Raw genomic sequence first — 25,518 nt, 5'->3', positions numbered from 1 at the left:
GATGTTAGGAAGGAAATAAAGAACTGATGATTGGATAGATGAAATTGATGTATTAGAATAGAGAGTTTTTTAAGGAACCAAAGAACCGAAGGCTAGACAAAAGTGACTGGTGCAGTGTTTATGTGATTACTCAAATCTCTGATGACGGGTCTACACTCTAAGTCCAAGGAGCAGAAAATGTGAAATCTTCCTGCGCAAGAAATTCAGTCAACAATTCACTACGTGAGCGATGGCCATAAAAACTATAATTTGCTTTGTATTTTGCCCTGAAACAACATACACTTAGGGAAAAATTTGATGGTAAAATGGTAATGACAGCAATAGCTATTTTTCAGTTCTAGCGTGTTTTGCTTTAGTTTTCATAATAGAGTTCATTTTGTTTATAACATGTATTTAGCCGCCAAACGCTATCTCATAATAGAAATCATCAGTGTAAGGTTGCTGGATGACAAAGTCCATTTATAAAAATCATAATTCATGGAATATGTAATCATTTACTGAAAGAACAAGTTTACGTAATATTCCTTGTTTTTTCACTTCTGTGACTAACTTTTAAATACCTTAAAATTTCCCCCTTATCAGTGACGTTAACTCAGACTCCAGCATGACCATAAATACCTTTATTTTCTATATAAGTAAGACTAGAATCCTAGATGGGCCACGTTATAAATGTTTCTCTTACCAATAAATATTATTCGTCAAACTACTTCAAGAATTCAGGTTAAGGAACGACACAGCGAAAATATAATAGCCTATTTTAAATTAAAATACAACCTAGTATGTCATGTTAGTGTATGATACACCTGAAATATTATGTCAAAACAAATTTATACTAAAATGTGAATAAGGTTATCGAAATACGCAAGGACAACAATTATCATATAGTTTGCGATCGTTTTTCCTCCACTTTGAAATAAAACTCCGGTAAAAGCCGGTATGAGATACGAACGTGAAGGCAGGCACCCCAGCTGGCAGAGAAAAGATACAATGTTTAAGAAGCTGGTGGGATATGTTTACCTCAGAGACCGATAGATTATGTAAGTTTGCACCTTTCAACACTTCGGTCATTTCACTTAGGCAAAAGTGGAAGAAGTGCGTTAGCTTTCTGTTTCAGTCGACATTATTGTTAGATTATCTCTATTGAATTATATCTAAAATAAAGCTTACACAAATGCTTCAGTACATATGAACAAGGAATATAATTGCAAGACATTTGCGATCGGCGTAAAAATAGGTTCATGGTGACTGAGATTTCAACCCTTCACATTATGTACTGGTTTGACCTGACGTGCATTGGATCCCCTTTGTAAATCGTGCCATATTTCTTTTTATACTTAAAATATGAAATAAGTGCACATTTTTAAAGTACCTGGAATAATCATCAAGCAAGAAAGGGAGCTGTAGGAGGGATGATAGAAACTGAAGTTACTAATAACAAGTAAAGTTCATTTGATCTTTATGAATGTTACACGTATGGCGTGATTATTGGTTTGCTGTTTGAATAAAAGTTCATAATAATCATAATCATAACCTGTACAGGATTAAGCCAACAGAGAGAGAGAGAGAGAGAGAGAGAGAGAGAGAGAGAGAGAGAGAGAGAGAGAGAGAGAGAGAGAGTAGGAAGAGTGTTTTGAGGTTAGAAGAAACTGTTGGAACCGGTTCCTCTGATTCTTTTGATCGACAGAGGTACTTCTCATCCCTTGATGTGAGGCCTCATTATTTCATTTATCTTTAATGTTAAACACATTATTTTTATAATTTATTATTAAACGTTTTCAATCGTTTGATGTATTAATATCCTCTCGGGGCTGTATATGTGTGTGTGTATGTATATATATATATATATATATATATATATATATATATATATATATATATATATATATATATATATATATATATATATATATATATATATATATATATATATATATATATTGCAACAGATGGAACCTCTTTCAAAGCCACCTCACCTGTTTTTACATCCAAAATGTAGCTGAGAAAGAAATAAAATTCATTTCAATTGTTTTAATTACTAGAACTGTGGGTTTCCACTTGTCCCTTCATAAACTCTCTCCTTCATTCCCCAAAATGGTTAAGCCCTTTAACACTTCTCTCTGTTCAAATGATTGCCTAAGGCTTTGTTTCCAGGTGACCTTCATGCCATCTTGGCAGCGTCAGACAATGGGCAAAGGAGGAGCCAAAAAAAAAAGTTGGCGCCGCCCGCCACGGTTAACCCTCCGCAAGGTTTCATGGATGCCATTTGGTCTATATAGAAAATGTGACGAAGATTGATCTTTTGCGCCACCTACCTAGATGCCGAGGCGTAATCACCGAGGTTATTAATAGACAATGCAATGGCAATCGTGAGAGAGATGTGCGCTGAAAACCACCGAGGCCAAACGTCTTTACCCTTGCCTGACCCTCAAACCCTCCACATGTTCAACACCGAGGTTCGAACCAGTATACTTTTGTACTGGCATTTTCCCTTAATTCCTCCTCCATCATCAGCGCCCTATTGAACGAGGACACCGTCATCTTGACGAAGGTAATGTACCAGAATAAGGTTTCTTAGTCAGTCACGATTCCTGTTATTTCTCTGTCTGATTTCCATTTATTTTCCATTGTGCGATCACCTTCAGTAATTTGTGTTGGAGCATTCAGTGTTAACGTAATTATGCATTTAGTGTTGAACTGAGTTATTTGGCACCATCTGTGCATTCCCTCAGTTCCCTTTGAGTGTCTTATTGCTCTTGCAAGTAAAAATCTTGCATATATTGCAGATAGGCCTCGACTGTGGAATCACTTGGCTCTATCCCACGTGCAGTAGGCTACCCCTTCTGCTCCCCCTCTGCGATGTTCCTGTTATGAAGATATCATCGGTGTAGAATATTTATCCTATGTAGGAGTCATTCATTTAGCAGACCCTTATTATTACCTGCCCAGTAATTCGTCATTCTTCTGATCTCTGTTTTGTAATGTAAATATAATTAGTTTAGAGAACCCTTGAGTTTAAATAATCTTTCCGCACATGAGGAGGCCTTAAGCCACAGTATTTCCCTTGCTTGTTTGTCTACGAAGTTGCCCTAATATTGAGTCAGATGTGTAATAAATACAGTAGATTTCTTGATAATGATCCATTGTCACCCAGAATCAAGTAAGTATCCTCAGGGACATCCGTAGCAATAAAATATATATATATATATATATATATATATATATATATATATATATATATATATATATATATATATATATATATATATATATATATATATATATGTATGTATATAATATACATGTATATATATAATATACATATATGTATATATATATATATATATATATATATATATATATATATATATATATATATATATATATATATATATATATATATATATATATATATATATATATATATATATATATATATATATATATATATATATATATCTATATATATTTGTATGGTGAGGAATCAATTATCATCACTATTTTCTAAACAATATATTAAGTTTTGTTGTAGCCCAGACAGGATAGCAGTACATCAAACGGTTGAAAACGTTTAATGTTAAATTACAAGAAAATAATGTGTTTAAACATTAAAGAGAAATGAAATAATGAGGATTCACATCAAGGGAAGAGAAGCACCTCTGTCGATCAAAATAACCAGAGGAACTTAGAACCGGTTCTGATAGCTTCTTCTAAACACAAAACACTAAGTGTACATTACATGGTTTAAGTTCCATCATATGTCTTCCTAAAGGCCTCTCTCTCTCTCTCTCTCTCTCTCTCTCTCTCTCTCTCTCTCTCTCTCTCTCTCTCTCTTCTCTCTCTTTGTATTCATTGTTTATTTATTTATCCTTTGCCAGTACATTTTTTTACCAGTTTCCCTGATAAATCCAGTATAGCATTACCTTACAGCTAGAACTAAATATAGGACAGCTGGATTTAAAAAAAATATAGGACTTTAAGTATATTCTAGGATAGTCATTTAACAGGTATTTTTATATCGTCAGGTAGGCGGTGATATTATCCCCCGTGTTTGGGAAATTAATGAGATTCGAGAAAAAATACAAAAATAAAGTCCTATATTTTTAATATCCGACTGTCCTTTATTCAATTCTAGCTGTAGGGTAATAGTACACGATTTATCAGGGAAACTGGTAAAAAATATACAAACGTAAAGAATAACTAATTAAACAATGAATACTAAGTATCTCACCGACAATCGAAAATAAGGCGAAATAATCATCCTGATGATTAAATTTTAATATTAAGAGAATATCGCCAAAGGTAGCATGCAAGAGGAAGCGGAAGCTCAATTAAATTGGCTCCTTGGAGCGGCTCAATCTCTAGCATAGTTTCCGCCATGTCGCGGCGGTGATCAAAGCCATAATCATCTGCTCCAGGAATTTTTGACATTCCTCACGAGCGCTTTCTGAGGAAGGATTCTTCTTACAGATAAAGGGGAAAAATATGTGGTGACATGTTTCTTCTCTGGTTTGCTTTATACATATATATATATATATATATATATATATATATATATATATATATATATATATATATATATATATATATATATATATATATACATGCATGCATACAGTATTACAATACTGATTAATAACAGCAGAATGTGACTAAGATATAGTACTTCTCGACAACATCACTTATCTCATATTCAGCATCAAACGCCCACGTAACAGAAACACTCGGTTTTTATTAAGAGACACTATTCAGTAATCATATTGCTAACTACATTTTCAACAAAGCCCTCGAAAAAAAACTTTAACGAAAACATTGCCAGAAATGTGCGAGACGGAAAGATCGCCATAAATAAAAAAGAAAAAGGTCATTATTGCGATTGCTTTGTTCCGTGCGAGAGAACAACGAATAGGATGGAAAAGCAGTGATAAGAAAAGGAAGGGTCGGGGTAGCATCACGAAAAATGAAATTGCAGGAGGACTTCAACCATTCCACCATTTGGACAGTTCCCGAATGACTTTTTGCACTCAAATATTCTTCTGAAAATTCAATTAAAAGTTCAGTTTGGGTTGTCGATCACTTTCAGTCACAAGGGGACTGATGACAGAAAATCTCTCTCTCTCTCTCTCTCTCTCTCTCTCTCTCTCTCTCTCTCTCTCTCTCTCTCTCTGTATGGCAAGAAATAATGAAAGATTCCCCAATACCGAGGTTCTTATTGACAGCGTTCATAAATGTGATATGAAAATATGGAAGACAAGAGGGGGAAAACGGTAATTATTTTGGCTGAGGTCTATTAAATGACATTGCTCAGGAACGCTGCCAAGTCATAAAATCATTTTAAGGGATAGTCATTTTTATACGTGCACATTTACACATCCACATGAAAGTAGCACTCACAAACAGACATATATATATATATATATATATATATATATATATATATATATATATATATATATATATATATATATATTATTCTTAATTAGTTGGTGTTATAACATTTCAAGGAACTGTCAAAAACAAAAACTAATACCATTTTTCTCTCATAGAAGATCTAATAGAAAGGTGAAAACTTTATTACTCCATTACTAGTGAACAGTTAAGAATTTCTTTGTTTGATATCATAATTTGAGTGGAAAACAATACATTTATATTGTAGCCATATGGATTTCTTAACAAAAGTTTGTTTTTAAAGTTTAAGATCATAAATATATCTCAGTATTTTTCTATAGCATGCTTTAGGAATGGCAGTGATATTTTCTAAAGAACGCTATAAATTGTGATATGTGCTATGTCAGAAAATTTCATGCCCAGTAGCCCCTCTTATTTGGAAACTGAAGCAAGCACCAATTTTTTTAAAAATGCTCGAGTGGAGACCAATATCGTAAATGTACCTCAAATAGATGAAAGCGACTTTTCTCCGATATTTTTGTGGCAGCCGCTTGGTTTTTAAAAGAAACAGAAACTTTTTTCCAATTCTGAAATGGAATCCCAAAGGGCATCTAAGAGAAATGATTTTACAGGGATTTCAAAGTGGCATCCACATAGAAGAGTTTAAATACCCAGAGGGAAGAAAAATGTGTGAGTGTGTGTGTGTGTGTGTGTGTGGTTCTGTTGCGGTTTTTGCCATTATGGCTCCTAGTAACAAATTCTAAGGCTGTATTAGGTTGTGCCTTTGCATACTGTGAAGGAGGACTGTCACAGTAAAATTTAGAAAGAAAAAATTAAGGGAACTGAATGGAAAAGAAAAGTAACTGTTTAGCCCAGGAAGCTTATATGAAGCTCGTCAACCAACCTCTCCCAAATTCATTGTGAATGTCGGTAATCTAGGAAATTAACACCTCAGCGACTGTTTCTTTTTTTCAGTATTTTCCATCTCCGGTTTTGACTGACTGATAGACTTTCCTCTTTAAAAGGGAGGTCTTTGGTTGTCCTCCTTTCTTGTTATATGTTATTTTTATAGTTCATATATTTGGATAATATATTTCACGGCCTCCCTCAGTCTGTAACTGGGTAAGGAGGAGATAATTCTGCGATTAATGTCCTTTATAAACACTTTAAAGAAGTCCTTCATGCACAGGAGGCCTTGACTGAAATATCAAAATTACCGGGGAAGATGACAATGTTTCGTTTGTGATAAAAAAATTACAAAAATTCAAAGACCAACCAGTCTATCATAAATTATATGACAATGGATTTCATCCGTTATGAAGGAATCGACAGTGTAATGAGATGATAACAAATCATGATTAAAACTAGACAACTTTAAATCGTTGAATTATTTTCTCATATGTCAGTATTCCGGTTAGTATGTATATGAATACATTTATATAGAAAATTATTTATCTGACTATTTATTATTATGTATATAAAAAGTCATTGACAAAACAAAAGACGCCAAATGCTGAAAATAAATCCCCCAAATTCGTTCCGGCCACCGACCTGATATACCTCCAAGCACTTTTCGTCAAAATTCCATTTATGCTGGTGAGTGGCTAGCTCTGCGTCGGAACTTCATTTAGTGACTGTGCTGATTGAGAGAGAGGCTGAAATAGGCTCCACGTGAGTCACGTCCGTGATATCAGTCGGGGATGTGGAGGACTCCCAATTGCTTGCTTTCGAAATGACATCGGATTCGAAATGCTGTCGGTTTCGAAATAACTGGTTTTATTCGAAACTGGATTAGTGAGGCAAATATGTTTAGTTGGGTTCGGTCGCCTGTCCGATGACGGATTGCTTTCGTTTAGGGGAAAAACTATGGTTTAACTGCAAAAACTGTAGGTGAGGTAGGAATAACCGTAATGAAATGTCCAATAGAATGGAAAACTATAAGTAATAGAATATTATTAGTAATGATACCCATATGTACTAGCGTTATACTCTTAATGACATATACTGGTAATTGTTTGTAAACTAACATCACAACGGGAATAGGGTGGATTTGTGATAGAACTGGTAACTTCGATTCACGAAATCAGGTTAAAAAACTATAATAATGCGCGAGTTCGTTTTATTGTAACAATTTTTAAATAGTTTGTAATGCAATCGTGATCTTTAAAGTTGTTTAATAGATTAGTGTAAAATCAAATAAATTAGGGAACAAAAAAAGACCTGATAAAAATCCTTTCAGTGAGTACGAATCATGAATATACTTGGGAGAAAAATCATGAATGCCGGAACATTCACGCGATGCTGTCTTTGAAAAATCATTAATCAAGAGACGCGGATAAACAAAAGCAGAAAATCATACGTCATTGTTGGAGCCAAAGAGAAAAAATGCAGATTTCAGTAGTTCATATTCAAAAGAAGGTACAAAACTGAGCCTATAATTGCTATTCTTTAGACAATAAATACCAGCAAAAACAAAAAAATTATAATCTATTTTTTTATTTTTTTTTACAAAACTTAAAGGAAAAGAATTTAATAAGATAGCTCACTATTTAAATTTACTAATAGCCACTTGAATACTCTAGATTTCACGTTATAGTCTAGAAATCAGACTTTAGTATCTAAATTTAGAGGGCTATTTCCCGACGACCTGTATTAAAACTCGGGGGAAATCTTCTCAAGAAGACGACCGCTAAATTGACTATTCGTAACGGGCGGTTGGCATGTACCAGTATATACTTCATATATACTTTACTTGGTCATAGATATAGCGCAGGGTCAATAAGTACATCATAATCTTAGGACAAAAATATCACAGCGTGTATCCCCACGAATACAACGAGAGATACATCCGGAATTATATATGCGAAAGGTTGCGAGTAGATAAACATTCTAGGCGTAAATAGCGTATTTCCCAGCATAAATCAGGCAATAGTTTAACAGAAAGCTGGCGTGGCTTTATAAGTTCGTTTTATGGTCCCAGAGTGACCGTGAGTCTATAAGGAACAGTTCATTGCAACCACCTAGAAACCACATCTTCCCTGTGGCCCTCTTCTTTTGTCCTGCTTTTCGTGTTATAAAGGCTTCGGGAAAGATAAATTAAAGAAAGGAATAGAAAGAGGACGTAGCTAAAGTAAATGAACAAGAGGCGAGAGAATAACAAATGGCAATCAAAGAAGGACAACTTGTGAGAATGATAACCTTCAAAGAAAAGCTTTTAAATGGTGTAACGACGTAAAAGCTGAAAAAATGGTGCGTGCTATATAAATAAGACTTTCTTTTGATGTGGGTTTTCACACGTAATGAGAAATAAAGTTACGTCTTTCATTAAATAATAATAAGTTTTCTGGGAACCTTATAACGATTAAAAACGCGGAGAAAGCGAAAACATTTTATACAAATTCTTCATACTCTTCAAGAGAATATAAGCTTTAAATAACGCCACTGGTAACTTCTAAAGTCTTGTGAATATTTATAAACAAACTGATATTCATCAGTCCAAGAAAGCGTGTATGTATGTGGCTTTTTACATACTTGGACTGAGATACGGAAACGCAAAGGAATTAGAAAACTGCTGTTATTCGAATACAAATATTTAGCCGCACGCAAGTATATTCAAAATCGGAGTTTTGTGGAACTCTAGATCGTTCACAAAGAAGGCAATTATTTCCGGGTCAGTCGTGAATCTGCGTAACACCAGACTGCTGATAGAGTTGGAAAGACTGCCACCGTTGTTTTTACGCCTTTATATTCACACCTACAACATGAGCACACAAGGAACTGGGGAATTTGACCGTTGGATTCTATTGAACTTGAAATTGGTTTACTTATACAGGATTTCAGTAACAGTCGCTACAACCAGTTATTTCCTTGGTAAGAGAGAGAGAGAGAGAGTAATATTTTAACATTTTATTCAAGAAGTTAATGGTTTCACCCTAGTGGGGTGAGGGATGCCTCGCCAAGACCTCTCGTTTCGATATTATATACACTTTGACAAACCAAACTTACAGTTGAATCTCTGCTTTTGTCTTTCGCCACCATAGTTGTGACCGATTGCAGTTGTCTACCAGCCTTTTACAAGTACAGGACATCCTACTTTATTGAACTAAACCTAACACCAGTTATTTGATGGGATAAACGTTCGTTTCCTCATAAGAATTCGAAAAAAAGGAAAGTGACCTGAATGATAAAAGAAAGTTATCCCTTTTCGTTCCCTTTCGTTTGTACTTTCCTAGTAGGGGAATTATCAGCAACGGAATATATGCGTTGTTTGATAAATATGCCCTTATTATATATTAAAACATGCATAAATGAAAACTTTACATCCTACCTCCTTCTGAGTAAACCAAGATTCTCTTCTTCACCATATTACAGAAAGATTTGGAACCCGGGTGTCTTTAAGTAAATACCGCGCGTTTGTTTAGGCCAGGCCAATATTTTGCAGGGTTACCTTATCCCTGAAATAATAATCTAAAGTTTTCCAATCTCCGATATTTCACTTTCTTCCCCATCAACAAAAGACAGAAATATCGCAGAGCAGTTGTGTTAACTTTTGTCATTTCATTAAGAAAATTAAGGATAATATTTACTGATCAAGATAATCTTAAATGTATTTCCAGTTGCTGTTCCTTTATTTTTCTTTCTTTCTTTAACCCTTCAGCAGAAACCGCTTATGGACAGAGTCAACAGGCTATAAACCAAAGGGAAATCAGTCTGCAGAGAGAGATGTTATGGGAAAAGTTGTAAATAAATAAGTTTTAAGGGACAGACAATAAAACCGATAGACCTAAATTCCGGAGACGCCAGCAGAAAGCAGGAATGAATTTACTCCTCGCTGAAATATTTCAAGGTTAGAAGATTCCACAACTGCACTAAGTAAACAATCCGACAATCTAGTTGTACCCAAAGTAAACTCCTAACAAAGTGAGTTGTATTAAACCTGATGCTAACAACAAAAAACCACACTGATTATAGCAACAGCCTGCCTAGTGCTGCAAGCAACAACAGCTAGGTCAGGTAAAAAAGAGTGCAGAAGATGCATGTAGTTGTAGCAAAATTCAAGCAACAAACATAATGAACTCACTTTACGTCTCTTCCGCAAATAAGTATTAAAATGTGGAAAAATACGCATGACTGATGACATGGCTCTATCCAAGAGTTCGGGATGAGAATCAGCACCGGAAGCCCACACTGGAGAACAGTACTCCTAACAAGAAAGAAGAAAAGATTTAAATTACTTAGATATAAATCTTCATCAAGAAACATTCAAAAATATTTCCGCAAGATACCAACTATCTGAGGAACGTTGGAAGCACACTACCTATATGCTTCTCAAAAGTCAGTTTATATTAAAAAGTTACACCTAAAATCTTAAGTCAATGGCATTTAAAACCGTGCCACTGAAATGTAAACCAGGATGCAAAGGCAAAAGTGTTCTGGGAGTTCCTTACATTATCAAGGAATCTACTGTATTTATTACACATCTGACCCAATATTAGGGAAACTTCATACAGGAAATTAAGCAAATTCAAGGGTTCTCTTAACTAATTATACTTACATAACAAACACAAATCAGTAGAATGACGAATTACTGGGCAGGTAATAATAAGGGCCTGCTAAATGAATGTCTCCTACACTGGATAAATATTCTACATCGATGATGTCCTCATAACAGGAACGTCGCAGGGGGGATAGAAGGGGTACCGCACATGGGATAGAGCCAGGTGATTCTACAGTCGAGGCCTATCTGCAATATATGCAAGACGGTAACTTGCAAGTAAAATAAGACACTCAAAGGGAACTGAGGGAATGCACAGATGGTACCAAGTAAACTCAGCTAAACACTAAATGCATAATTACATAAACACTGAATGCTCCAACACAAATTACTTGAAGATGATCGCGCAATGGAAAATAAATGGAAGTCAGGCAGAGAAATAACAGGAATCGTGACTGACTAAGAAACCTTATTCTGGTACATTACCTTCGTCAAGATGACGGTGTCCTCGTTAGATAGGGTGCTGGGGATGGAGGAGGGAATTAAAAATGTCACGGTGATGTCATAAAATTTATATATATATATATATATATATATATATATATATATATATATATATATATATATATATATATATATATATATATATATATATATATATATATATATAAATATATATATATATATATATATATATATATATATATATATATATATATATATATATATATATATATATATATATATATATATCTATATATATATATATATATATATATATATATATATATATATATATATATATATATATATATATATATATGTATCATGCTACTGCAGATGCCGCTGTATTCTCTTGATATATACGAAAGTAGTCCAAACAAAAGGAAGGTGATTAGCTCTTGGTGGTAATACTGTATGATTCCGGGGTTGTAAATGAAATTATTACCCTCCAGTATCACCGAATCTATCTTTATCAGTATATTTTCCCATTTATTCTTCTTTCCCCGTCTTTGAAGTCTACTTTCACATTTTATATTATGTTGTGTTTTAAAAGAGAATATTATTTTATATATATTTCTTGCATTCAATTTTTTTTAGCCTTTACTCCGATGGACATTTCGCACACCAGACGAAATATTTTCATTTTTTTTTAAATAAGAGGTAAGACTGAAAAACAAATTTACCAGTAATATCATTTTAACATTACCTCTGTTGAAAACTAGAAAGAAATAGCTCTGCCGTTACCCCCGAAAACAATTTGCGAATGGGAACGGGATTCATTTTGGACTTTCATGCTCGTTTTTGTTATGCATTCACGACCTCCTCATTTCTGACTTTTTTCCCTCATTGAATATTTTTCCCGGGAACGGCTTTTCACTGGGAAACTTGTAAATTTCCTTTCCCTTATGCAAAAGCGTTTTACGAGTAAAGGGTGTTGAAAGAACCATTGTGGAACATATTGATGCCATGAGTTATCTATTTTTTCATACTCTGCAGTGTGTTTATATATAACATTCTGAGCACACAGCTGGTAAAATTAAACAGTATATACCCTTTGTGGTCCTATTCGGCATATCAATAATTTTACTCTATGATAATGCTAATAGACGGTTTTTCATTTACCTATAACTTGAAAAGAAACAGAAATAAATATTGTGATATTCAAAGTTGTTAAACGAGAGTTACATTCACGTAGCAAATCTAAAATTCATTCATTTAATTAAATTAGCTACATTTTTTCTGCATGGCTAAATTTTCAATCAGTAAAAAATCACACGGAAGGCAATATTATTTTTCGTTATCCATTTCTTTAAACTTTCGCGGAAGTTAACGTTATAGTTTATTTCATTCAGATTTTAATGTAGATTTGGTCATGTTTTCACTGATTTCTTATTTACCCTTTTAAGCAATCTCCGATTTTTCAGAAAATTGACATTTTTTAAAGTAATAGAAGTTTTCATATGTTATTTATTTAAGAGATGTTGCTCCTCACTCTTATATACCAGAAAACAAATGCAGAATATGGATCAGCTCAAATGTAATACTTTTATAGTTATAAACTGGTTGCTTTATCCCTCTACGAACCAACATGGAAATTCGCTTGTGTTTTAACCTTTTCCAAGGAAAAGGAAATAACTAGTCTAGAGTTAGTCATATTCATGCATTAACTGATACAAAACTTAAATTCTACAAAACCAACAAACAAATTAGAGTAATTAAACTTACGGAGGAAACGAAATTTAAGTGACGAGTACCAATTTCATTCAGGGACGAAATCTATCTACTTTGAACTAACAAATTAAATAGTATGCCTTTCTTCCCGTTCGACCGAGTGTATGATTAGCGTCATCAGCCATTGGGTTGTGCATCCTCCAACGACTGAAACCAGTTGTATAATGACATCGATTTATTATTTTCGCCTTAATCGTCTTTCTAACTCATCTGATTATTTTTACTGGCATTATCTCCTAATCAACCACATTTTCTTTCATTTCAGTGGTTGGGTTTGAACTTATTATGCATACTACTTTTTATTATTTTCAGTAATCGTTAATTTGTATTTTTACATTATTCCAACAATTTCTTTCATTTCATTTTTTTACATGATGCCTAAAGTAAAAAATTTATATTATCATCGTTAACAAGGAAGTAAATACGATTTCCTTCTGTAATAGACTGAACACTCAAGGTTATTTTTAGATCGTCACTGTTCATCTTATTAATTATCAAACGTACCTACTCAACTTGGATATGTTAGGGTTATCCTCAGCCCCTGGGAATGAAAAAGAAAGCTGCAGTCCTGCTTAGTAACAACCAAGAGAATCGCACGATATTATTGGAAAATATATGTTTCTGGAATCACTAATGCCTAAGGAGCTTTCCTGATTGATTCATGACTATTTTTGATTTAAAGGAAAATTAGATGGGTGTGTGTGTGTGTGTGTGTGTGTGTTTGAATGCCCTCGCCAGTAGAGAGAGAGAGAGAGAGAGAGAGAGAGAGAGAGAGAGAGAGAGAGAGAGAGAGAGAGAACTTTAATCTTACTGAGAGACGCACAAGTTACAATGATTTCTTAGCACAGATCCATTTTACATTTAACTTAGTCTATCATCACCTGAATAATAGTAAACTAAAATAAAAATAAATAATCTAAGAAGCTTTCTTTCATTTATTGAGAACACATAAAGCAGTTCCTCTTATAAAATAACTCCTTCCTTTTCTCAGTCGTCTGTTAAAATGACGGTTTCGTCCGGTCAGCAAATGTTGCACAACAATTGACTTGCTCAAATATTATATTTAAATACCATTCAGTTCCCATCGTGCATTCATAAACTCCAGCCCAGCGAGCTTGCGAAAGCGAAGCTACCTGGGAAATCTGCGATTCAGAATCTATTGTGTTAAAAGGAAATGTGAAAGAGCCATTCCATGGAGCCATTCTGGTTCTTCTCTTACAGAGAAGCGCAAACAAATTTTGGAAGGAAATTCTGTAGTTGAGACAAACTCACCTTCTCTCGTTCTGTGAACTGTTTCCATTTTGGATTGTCGTTGACCGTATGTGCTTTTCTTTTGTTTTAGGGGTAGGGGTGGGTGGAGAGTTCAAGCTAACGTTAGGATGGGTGGAGGTATAAGAAAAGAGTTCAAGCTAACGTTAGGATACGAATGTAAGGTTAAGGGAAGTAATAAAAAGAAAAGACTAGATAGGGTATATATATATATATATATATATATATATATATATATATATATATATATATATATATATATATATATATATAATTATTGGTATGTATGGTTGACAATAGTAAATGCCTCTCACTTAGGACATACCACTGGTTCCCGAATTTGGCAACCATAAAGCCCTTTTGGTTCCTGAATGGCGTAACCATGGAGCCCTTTGGTTCCTGAACGGGGTAACCATGGAGCCTTTTGGTTCCTGGATGGGGCAACCATGGAGCCCTTTGGTTCCTGAATGGGGCAACCATGGAGTCCTTTGGTTCCTGAATAGGGCAACCATGGAGCCCTTTGGTTCCTGAACAGGGCAGCCATATGACCCCATTGGTTCCTGAATGGAGCAACGATAGAGCCCTTTGGTTCCTGAACGGGCAACCATAGAGCCCTTTGGTTCCTGAATGGGGCAACAATGGAGTCCTTTGGTTCCTGAATGGGGCAACCATGGAGCCCTTTGGTTAGTGAACGGGGCAACCATATGGCCCCATTGGTTCCTGAATGGGGCAACGATAGAGCCCTTTGGTTCCTGAACGGGCAACCATAGAGCCCTCTGGTTCCTGAATGGGCAACCATAGAGCCCTTTGGTTCCTGAAAGGGGCAACCATAGAGCCCTTTGGTTACTGAATGGGGCAACCATAGGACCCTGTTGGTTCCTGAAAGGGGCAACCATAAAGCCCTTTGGTTCCTGAACGGGGCAACTATAGGACCCTGTTGTTTCCTGAATGGGCAAACATAGAGCCCTTTGGTTCCTGAATGGGCAACCATAGAGCCCTTTGGTTCCTGAGTGGGACAACCATAGAACCATCGGGTTCCTGAATGGGGCAACCATGGAGCCCTTTGGTGTCTTCATATTTCTTGCACTTGGATTTTAAGGCTTTGTAGTGGCAAGCGTATCCAAAAAAGCGCGAAGAATTCGAGGAGTTAAGTGGTCATTGTAGCTATTACCATTACATCTCTATATATATATATATATATATCTATATATATATATATATATATATATATATATATATATATATATATATATATATATATATATATATATATATATATATATATATATATATATATATATATATATATATATATATATATATATATATATATATATATATATATATATATATATATATATATATATATATATATATATATATATATATATATATATATATATATATATAACACAATCATGTCTGGAACAGAAATAAATTTCTGACTCATATCATAGGATGGAACCCAGGCCTTTCAATTGAAAGGCCTGGGTTGATCTTGATGTAAGAAATTTATATATATATATATATATATATATATATATATATATATATATATATATATATATATATATATATATAAATGGCGTATATCCCACAGACCTATCAATGTTAACATGCTTTTTGTTGACAATATAATACAAGCATGCTACATTTTGTATAATTATGTAAAGGAACAAGATGCTTATAGGTACGAAGATACGCTATTTCAAGCACCACTGATAAACCTGTATGAAGGAAATGTATCGAGAGGAAGCAAGTCTCTGCCTTTTCAAGAGATCAATTTGCAGAATATTTCATTCCCGAAGGTAGAGTTGAACTACAGGATAAACTGATATAATGTGAAGAATATAAAATTAGAAGTTCAATGGAAAGTGTAGATAACTTCGATTTTTTTCTTAGTTCTTATCAGAACTGCAGATAATTTCAAGTAGTTCCCCCCAACACTGTCTCTTTTACTACTTTGTCATAATCATCTGATGTCATGTACCACGTGGCTGGACGTTTTTCAACTTCATCAAAGAAAATGTCGGTGTCAAAGCGACTAATCTCCATTTTGACGTGTGGCGCAGGCAAATCCGAGCGGCCACCCGAGCAGACAATAGTGAACACCAAGGTCTAAAGGCGTCTCAGTTTTGAACTGGCTACAAAATTCCCCACACTGACAGAGAGACATTCCTACCGAGTTGATGATCTGTGCATTCATTCGAAATTTATTTCGTGATTTTCGAAGTGCAATATTCAACTGATTGAGTGATTGCTTTCACAGTTTTGCAACTGTTTGATCAAAACGCATCCGAATTACACTACCTATATATATATATATATATATATATATATATATATATATATATATATATATATATATATATATATATATATATATATATATCAGAAAATATAGCCGCCACAATGTTAAAAGGTACATAGTGTGATGAAAGAATTTTCGGTTGCGAGATGGTACTGTGGAAGCCGTCAGTTGCAAAATCTTTGTATTCAGCAAATAGTTGATCATCTCAGCAGTTAATGTGATGAGACATTTTTGATTTTGTGTGGGAAGTGGATGTAGCATTTTACTATTTCAATATTCTATTTTATTGTGTTCTATATTTTACCAGTATGCTATTTACTCATGCATTTTAGACTTTTCATTATTATGTTTTTGCACTTATATATTTTTGGGAGTATTATCTGTGTTCATTTTTTCGACAGATGTCATGGGTGTGATTGTGGTGATGACTTTGTGGGCAAAACATGATGTTATCATGCTGGTGTGATCATAGAGAAAGACAGTCGCAAAACCTTTGCAATGTCTAGTATTTTATGTGGGAGACTTGAGACTAGACTTTACAAAGTCTATAATGGAATATGTGAGACTTTTTGAATTTGCAGGCTATTAGCCATAATCAGATTTTTAGTTGGACTGAGACTAAATCTTGAGTTAGATGTTTTTCTTAATTGACAATTTCATTTATGATGCATTTTAATTTTTGCTTTGTTTATTCATTGCTTGTTGGGTTGCTTTAAATAATAAATCTATTTTTGGTAGGAAAGATTGAGTTTTCCTTATATGACCCATTTCATTTCTTTAATGTGGAATGTGGCGAGAGAGAAATCCATGCGAGAACGAAAGAGATCTTTGTGACGCTAGAGAGAGAGAGTGGAAAGCCGCGAGAGAGAGAGAGAGAGAGAGAAAGAGAAAAACAGGGCTGGACCGCCCCCCCACAGCCTCTGAAGATAGACCAATCGGTTTGCTACGTAATGTTCTTACCCAGAACATTCTATCTGTTTCAAACAGTTGTAACATATATATATATATATATATATATATATATATATATATATATATATATATATATATATATATATATATATATATATGAAATCCCAAAAATATGGGAATAATATTTATTTTATTGCATGCTCTGATCAAAAATAATTGGTTACTTAACTGAGAGAAGTATGTATGTATGTATGTATGTATGTATATATATATATATATATATATATATATATATATATATATATATATATATATATATATATATATATATATATATGTATATGTGTGTGTGTGTGTGTGTGTGTGTGTGTATGTGTGTGTGTGTGTGTGTGCGTTTTCCCTGGATAATCTGGTTTGAGATATTTTCTGTGAGACAGATAGCAACAACTACAGATACTTTAGCCTTGTGATTCTGATTTTATGGGTCCAGGTAAACACATATATCTCGAATCTCGCTGCTGCCGCGCGGTTGCTAGGGGAAGCTCAGACCGCGTGGGTGACACGGCTATTAACAAAACCGCGGGGTTGTGTGTGGGCACCTCTGTGCTCTATCATTGACTTTGCAACCGAGCGGTCGGAACTGCGCGGTTGCAACCGCCGTGTGTGAACAGGGCCTTAATTGAACCAAAGTTTGCTTCAATCTAACTATGCCAGCCAATCAAACTAGGTTCAGTAGTTAGTCAAAATATTCCTTCAGTCAGAGTTAGGATAACAATGAACCAATTGTTGTTTAGACGAGCAATTTTCGAATTCCTTATTAGTTTCCTCCATGCGATGTTGTATTTCATGTTGTATACTGAATGTTATCTCGGTGGCGCATGCATCTAACACAGACACAAAGAATACGAGGACGTATTCGACATGAAGAACTTTTCACTGCAGGCATGTTAGCCTATACTGCAACAGAACTTCTCTTTCTCACCTTTATTTTAAAACATCGTATAAGCACCCTACTGAATAAGACAACAGATTGTAAACCCAAGAAGGTTCTAAAATGAAATCATTCTGCAGAAAGAGAGAGAGAGAGAGAGAGACAAGTTATAGGAAAATGTGATAAATGAATAAATATGAAGGGTTAGAAAATGAAACCGATGCACATGAAATTCAGAAGACGTCAGCAGAGAGCAGGAATGAATTTGTCACTCGCTGAAATATTTGGTGATCAGAGGATTCCACAGTTGTACTTGGCAAACTATCTCACATTGTAACTGTAGCCAATATGAAGCTTCTTGCAAACTGAGTAGTATTAAATCTGGTGCTAGAAAGCGTGACACTGATTGAAGAAATGAAAAGCGCAGTGACTTCTCAGTATGAAGACTTCGGCGACCAGTCAGATATTCGGCTATATTGCTAAATGGGCTATGATCGAAGTATCCGGTATCTTGAAAATTTCTGTCTCTTCCTCGTAAAGAACCTTGAGAAAATGGTTCATTCTTAGGGCTGAAGAGGGTATTAGGAGGAAACCCTTTGCCTGTTATGACGAGTGGAAATGGATAAAGGAATGGATATGTAGACCTAATAAAGTTGCCGAGAAGAGCCATTCAACCGCGGCATCGGAGGATGATGATATTATTTACAGCTTCAGGAGCCATCTATGGCTGACTGATGAGCCATTCATCTTCTTTACCACTGTGAGACGCCCGCAGATATCAGCTGGGTTCTAAGTAATACTTGGTGGTACAAGATGATGTGGTTACGCTGTTTGTTACCTCGTAAAAGGTCGTCTTTTTGGCCGAATACTGTTTATGTTCTCTGTTACGCTGAAGGATAATTTTAGTTCTTCAGTTATCAGTGCTTTGCAGATTTCATTTATTTACATTTCTAGCATAAACAGTTATATCTGCAAGCTCAAATTGTCAATGATTAAAGTGCAAAATAGCAAATAGTTTTCACTGTAAATTCTTTTAAACTAAAAGCAGAAGTCAAAATATATGACGACATACTAATATATAAACATTGCCTCTTCTTACTTAACATCTTAGTCAGCTAGTGTTAGTTGACACAAGTTTAATCATTGTTAATAGAAACACATGAGTGTCTGTTTATAAAAGTGTCTCCACTTTTACTCCAACAGTTAAATAATCGGTAAGTAATAAACAAATGCACGTTCCTATGTCCAATTTTAATTACTCAACTTAGTTACTTCTCTATTCGCTTTTCGTAATTATAAATTACGTGATCCCTAACGTCTATATTTATCTTTGTTTAAGCACTTCTAGTAAGCCTTGAATCAGGGAAATTAAAAACTTTTAAAAAAAGTAAGAAAGAGAAGTTTAAAAAGTTTTCACCAGATAATTTCGAACATTGCTTGATGAAATCGCTTACGCTCTCTTAATGTGTTTGAGTAGAGTGATTTATTCCTTGTAGTATATGTGTTATTCCTAATGTTTACCTTGTTTTGTCTTTGATCAAACTTAAATTCAAATGCAAAATAACTGGAAGAAAATTTAATGTTTTAGACAATTCATAACCTACAGATATCTACCTTATTTTCTTTGTTCCGCCTTTAAATTCAGATGCAATATAACCTAAAGAAAATGTAACGTCTGAGACTCTCTATAACCTACAGATAACTGTTATACGTATGAACATAAATACTAGACACAGCGTTAAATAAACAGGATGAATATTAGATATCTATCTTAGAGAATTACCATACAGAGAGCTTGATTCACTATGTAATTTAGATATTCAGATTATACCTACCTCGATGCTCACAGTAAAACCTCTATAAATCTATTTAATGCTATGCCGTTCTGGTATATTCGTTAAAAACCAGTAAAATGGTAATGCTAAAATAAATAGTACACATTTCCTTTCAGTTTTGAAATGTTAATTTCCCCATTTACGAATAACGTGTTTTGAACAGCTTTCTTATTTTTATGATTAAAATCCCCCCCACACCCCCACAACAGAAAAAACACAAGGAAAGGTCTTAAAAGGTAGTGTCTAAACCGTTCTAAATCTTAACAGCATGGGGTGAATATTATCTTATTATTTACGGCCGTCAGGTAATATTTATGCAGTCTTCTACAAATAAAATGAACCAATAAGTTACAGAATAACTAAAGTTTCCAATTTATATGATTTTTACGAATATAATTTAGTGTTGGCATCGTCTTTTGTCAAAATATCATACATTTTCTGTTACAATCTGAAACATGCAATAGTTTATCTCTGTAGTAAAGCGGGTAATTCGAGTTGTAATACTTACGGAAAAATGTTGAAACCAAAAAACCTGACTTTACTTCTCTCAGTTAAATAGCCAATTATCCATTTCTTTTGCCGAGCTGTGAGCTGCGATTCCAGCGGACTTTTTCCTACATCTTAAAAGCACTCATTTCCCAAAAGAAATAAGACGGAATGTGGAAGGAGGCCTTCCTTCATCTTCCGTTTATCTTTCACTGCCAAAATGATGACCAAAACATGTCTCCCGGTTTTATTTGCTCGGTCGACAAGGCGTCTTAGTTTTGAACTGGCTACAAGATTCCTCACACTGACAGAGAGACAGTCCTACCGTGTTGATGACCTGTGTATTCATTCGAAATTTATTTCGTGATTTTCGAAATGCAATATTCAAGTTATTGAGTGATTGCTTTCACAGTTTTGCAATTGTTTGATTAAAACGTATCCGAATTACACTACTATATATATATATATATATATATATATATATATATATATATATATATATATATATATATATATATATATATAATATATATATATATGTGTGTATGTATGTATGTATATTGTATATATATATATATATATATATATATATATATATATATATATATATATATATATATATATATATATATATATATATATATATATATATATATATATATATATATATATATATATATATATATATATATATATATATATAATCTCTTGGTCACTTTTTACCAGATACAACATATGTAGTTGTAATAACCACATTATTCTCTGAACGTCTCGATTTCTTTAAGTTTTGCATACTCTTGTACTACAAAGCCTTAGAGCCAAAGAAGAACAATATGAAGAAATTCTGATGTCCGAGCGAGGTTCGAACTGGCATCTTGAATACCAGAACGAGTTAATGATATCCACTTGACCATCAAAACAGACATTGTTGCGTTTTAAAAAGGAAAAGGATACAGATGTTGGTCGAACGGAAATGTAGCCGGTTTTTGTGCCTAGATGCAATAGAAGGTTGGCATCGCAGAGTCTGGAAACTATGGAAGTACACTGAACATAAACAAAATGAGAACGTATAGAATTCCTGAGTTAGATTTTAAGATAGGTATGGAGTGAGCAGGAAGGGCGGAAATTACCTATGATTAAGAAAAAGACGCGTCTTCGAAACTAATTTGATTTTTTAGGCCTAAATGCTGAAACGTATGAAGAGTACCCTCAGTTTAATAGTGTCCAAAAAGAAACATCCTTTGATCTTAGCAAAGAAAAAATAATATATATTTTCTTAACATATCGAAGTCCACCAAACCATGAGATGAAAAAACATGAGCGAAATGACAAATGAACAGCAGCCGGACCAAACAAGGAAAAAACACTTCCGCAATTTCTTCGACAAAGTTTACAATTGAAACTCATAAAGAGAAGAAAAAATATCAATGGAAGTAAATTTCAGTTCTTGACATCAGTTTCGTGCCGGGTGGCAAAAATATCAAGAAAACCGAAGCTCAAAATATGGGGTTTTTACCCCAAACTTACAGTGACATTTCTTCTCAAGTTATTAAAAATGACTGAGAAATGATTATTGATTACTACTGATTTTTTATCCTTTGTTTAACTCTCAGAACCTTTTGGGAAAATTTGAAGACGTTAGTTCTACCACTGCATGAAAAATAATGCAATATGGTATTGTTTACGTCTAGATCAGTTACATATCATTTCATATAAATAAAAAAAAATTATATATATATATATATATATATATATATATATATATATATATATATATATATATATATATATATATATATATATATATATATATATATATATATATATGTGTGTGTGTGTGTATATATATATATATATATATATATATATATATATATATATATATATATATATATATATATATATATATATATATATATATATATATATATATATATATATATATATATATATATATATATATATATATATATATATATATATATATATATGACTATTTATCACATCACCGTGATTCATATACAATCAGAAAGCTACAAACGTCCTTTAATATCCAATTCACTCTACCTCGGAAATAATATATTTTCATATATGTTACGAAGGGGAATTTTAAGTTGATAATAAGTCCACCGTCCGTGGGATCGAACCAGCGACGGACGAGGAATCAGGACTACAGTGACGCACTAGCGAAATCGGCCACAAGAGAGGTATAAGTGAATAACATCTCCCGTCCAACTCACCCGTCGAACTCAGGTGTTTTGCGTTTGGAGACGATATCCACCCACCTCTGCCATGTTGACCGTGTAGTGCGTTTGTCGCACGTAGCCATTATGACTATTTATCACATCACCGTGATTCATATACAATCAGAAAGCTACAAACGTCCTTTAATATCAATTCACTCTACCTCGGAAATAATATATTTTCATATATGTTACGAAGGAGAATTTTTAAGTTGATAATAAGTCCACCGTCCGTGGGATCGAACCAGCGACGGACGAGGAATCAGGACTACAGTGACGCACTAGCGAAATCGGCCACAAGAGAGGTATAAGTGAATAACATCTCCCGTCAACTCACCCGTCAAACTCATGTGTTTTGCGTTTGGAGACGATATCCACCCACCTCTGCCATGTTGACCGTGTAGTGCGTTTATCGCGACGTAGCCATATTATGACTATTTATCACATCACCGTGATTCATATACAATCAGAAAGCTACAAACGTCCTTTAATATCAATTCACTCTACCTCGAAATAATATATTTTCATATATGTTACCGAAGGAGAATTTTAAGTTGATAATAAGTCCACCGTCCCGTGGGATCGAACCAGCGACGGACGAGGAATCAGGACTACAGTGGCGCACTAGCGAAATCGGCCACAAGAGAGGTATAAGTGAATAACATCTCCCGTCAACTCACCCGTCAAACTCAGGTGTTTTGCGTTTTGGAGACGATATCCACCCACCTCTGCCATGTTGACCGTGTAGCGTTTGTCGCATAACCATATTATGACTATTTATCACATCACCGTGATTCATATACAATCAGAAAGCTACAAACGTCCTTTAATATCAATTCACTCTACCTCGAAATAATATATTTTCATATATGTTACCGAAGGGGAATTTTTAAGTTGATAATAAGTCCACCGTCCCGTAGGATCGAACCAGCGACGGACGAGGAATCAGGACTACAGTGACGCACTAGCGAAATCGGCCACAAGAGGTATAAGTGAATAACATCTCCCGTCAACTCACCCGTCGAACTCAGGTGTTTTGCGTTTGGGAGCGATATCCACCACCTCTGCCATGTTGACCGTGTAGTGCGTTTGTCGCCGTAGCCATATTATGACTATTTATCACATCACCGTGATTCATATACAATCAAAAGCTACAAACGTCCTTTAATATCAATTCACTCTACCTCGGAAATAATATATTTTCATATATGTTACCAAGGAATTTTAAGTTGATAATAAGTCCACCGTCCCGTGGGGATCGAACCAGCGACGGATGAGAATCAGGACTACAGTGACGCACTAAGCGAAATCGGCCACAAGAGAGTATAAGTGAATAACATCTCCCGTCAACTCACCCGTCGAACTCAGGTGTTTTGCGTTTGGACGATATCCACCCACCTCTGCCATGTTGACCGTGTAGTGCGTTTGTCGCGCGTAGCCATATTATGACTATTTATCACATCACCGTGATTCATATACAATCAGAAAGCTACAAACGTCCTTTAATATCAATTCACTCTACCTCGGAAATAATATATTTTTCATATATGTTACGAAGGGGAATTTTAAGTTGATAATAAGTCCACCGTCCCGTGGGATCGAGACCAGCGACGGACGAGGAATCAGGACTACAGTGACGCACTAAGCGAAATCGGCCACAAGAGAGGTATAAGTGAATAACATCTCCCGTCAACTCACCCATCGAACTCAGGTGTTTGCGTTTGGAGACGATATCCACCCACCTCTGCCATGTTGACCGTGTATGCGTTTGTCGCAATAGCCATATTATGACTATTTATCACATCACCGTGATTCATATACAATCAGAAAGCTACAAACGTCGCTTTAATATCAATTCACTCTACCTCGGAAATAATATATTTTCATATATGTTACCGAAGGGAATTTTTAAGTTGATAATAAGTCCACCGTCCCGTGGGATCGAACCAGCGACGGACGAGAATCAGGACTACAGTGACGCACTAAGCGAAATCGGCCACAAAGAGGTATAAGTGAATAACATCTCCCGTCAACTCACCCGTCGAACTCAGGTGTTTTGCGTTTGGAGACGATATCCACCCACCTCTGCCATGTTGACCGTGTAGTGCGTTTGTCGCACGTAGCCATATTATGACTATTTATCACATCACCGTGATTCATATACAATCAGAAAGCTACAAACGTCCTTTAATATCAATTCACTCTACCTCGGAAATAATATATTTTCATATATGTTACCGAAGGGAATTTTAAGTTGATAATAAGTCCACCGTCCCGTGGGATCGAACCAGCGACGGACGAGGAATCAGGACTACAGTGGCGCACTAGCGAAATCGGCCGAGGTAGAGTGAATTGGATATTAAAGGACGTTTGTAGCTTTCTGATTGTATATGAATCACGGTGATGTGATAAATAGT

Source organism: Macrobrachium rosenbergii, chromosome 7 (assembly GCF_040412425.1).
Source record: "Macrobrachium rosenbergii isolate ZJJX-2024 chromosome 7, ASM4041242v1, whole genome shotgun sequence".
NCBI classification, from domain to species: domain Eukaryota; kingdom Metazoa; phylum Arthropoda; class Malacostraca; order Decapoda; family Palaemonidae; genus Macrobrachium; species Macrobrachium rosenbergii.
This window is presented reverse-complemented; position numbering follows the sequence as displayed.